The sequence below is a fragment of the Oryzias melastigma genome, unplaced genomic scaffold (genome assembly GCF_002922805.2).
Source record: "Oryzias melastigma strain HK-1 unplaced genomic scaffold, ASM292280v2 sc04784, whole genome shotgun sequence".
Classification (NCBI taxonomy): Eukaryota; Metazoa; Chordata; class Actinopteri; order Beloniformes; family Adrianichthyidae; genus Oryzias; species Oryzias melastigma.
This window is the reverse complement of record NW_023421352.1, coordinates 1-1644: the sequence shown is the minus strand read 5'-3', so window position 1 is coordinate 1644 and position 1644 is coordinate 1. Positions and strand designations below refer to the sequence as shown.

The window sequence follows — 1644 nt, the reverse complement described above, 5'->3', positions numbered from 1 at the left end:
AATCCTCTTAGAGTTTCATTTAGAAACACACAGACCATCTCCTCTGAAGATGTAGCTCCTACGACCTCTGATCCACGTCATGTTTTCAAAGCCAAGGAGAGTGGCGTCCACTCGCAGGCAGGCACCACTTTTCCATATGCGGCAGACGTCGCTCGGACAAACTCGGGATACAAGAGGAACTGGGAAGCAGAAGCAGGACGCAAATGTCTTACAAATCTAATTACTGCAGGTTTTTGCAATTATAAAGATTTTCTGTCCATACACAAAATTGCTAACAATTGAAAAGAATTCACTTTATCAAAAAATCACAGTATAATGTAACCACACCCAAGACATTACTTACTCCAGCTGGTGAATTCCCACTTCATTTCCATATAGAAGTCTGGAGACTGGGGGTGAAAATGGAACAATTTAATGTAAACCAAAACACAAAAGGTGTCTGTAGAAAAAATGAAGTAAAACGACGTTTTAAGAGAAAAACCTTTCGGATCTTTGACAGGAGCTCAGGAACTCCCCCCAAAGCAGTGGAGGCTTTGAGGTAATCCCTGCGCTGAAGGACCAACTGGACCATCTCTGGATCTCCAGTGCTCACAGCTTCCTGCAACACTACACAGAAGTAGATACCTATCAACTAAACCACCAAGCCTTTCAAAAGATACAACATTTAACCGTGTCCATTAGAGAGATCCTCAACTTTAGTGATGTTGGACTGAAACATCAGGACTGAAATTATATAAAAACAACAATAATCAAGAAGGAGATGGACTCGTGTCAAAGAATATAAAGTTTCTACTTAAAACTATCTTTTTCAATAAAGCGCGAGTTATAGTTCCACTCGGATCACCTATTCCAAAAGTGTTCCCAGTCTATTTGTCTGAAAGTGGATAGATCAGAATGGAGAGGAGCAAGAAGTTTGCAGCCTGGCGGTTTTAGATTGTAGGCAACAACTACAAGCTTTATCAAATGACATTTTTAACCAGCTCTTGATTCATTTGAATAAAGAAATACTCAGGGATGCAAATTTAAGCTTAATTTTCTTTATATATGCCCTCTATCGTGACAAAAATGGTACATAGAACATGTTATAAAGACAATTTTCATTGGAGTGGGTGTTTAAAGCAAACCTGTCCAGCTGTTGGCGTTTTCTTTAGTGACTGCAGCACCATGTCTGAGGAGGACTCTCACTGACTCCAGGTGTCCCAGTGACACGGCCAGGTGTAATGCTGTTCTACCTCTGGGATCAACACTGTCAATGTCGTTCTAAAAACACACACAAAAACGGGCTATTTAAGATGCCATAAGGCCAGTAAAGAGCAGAACCTGCGCTTCTACTCTTAAGATAACTAAGTCCCACTTTTGGTTTCGGTTATAACAATAGTTATAACATAGACATGTACTGTCTTCATCATAAAAGCCAAAATAAGTAGTAATTTAAAACGCAAATGACTACATTTAAACACATATGCAAATTGACAGGTGCCTTAACACACCATATACTGACTGCAATTATTCGACGCGATACTATAGTATTAATAAAGCTTCATTTATAAATACCAAATTAAAAAATGTTGATTCGTCTACGGCTAACACTAGCTTAAAACACCGAGGTGAAGTTAGTTGGATATTGGATATTCGACAGACATT

The 1644-nt window shown here is 39.1% G+C and overlaps 1 long non-coding RNA gene across 1 annotated transcript; it reads right to left on the bottom strand.

The window, feature by feature from the left end:
• Positions 1-21: 21 nt before the first annotated feature.
• Positions 22-1282, bottom strand: LOC112138940. The gene is made up of 4 exons (XR_002917875.2): positions 1125-1282; positions 482-606; positions 344-389; positions 22-179 (listed from the first exon to the last, which is right to left on the bottom strand). It is a non-coding gene; the product is annotated as an uncharacterized LOC112138940 (long non-coding RNA).
• Between the last annotated feature and the right edge of the window lie 362 nt (positions 1283-1644).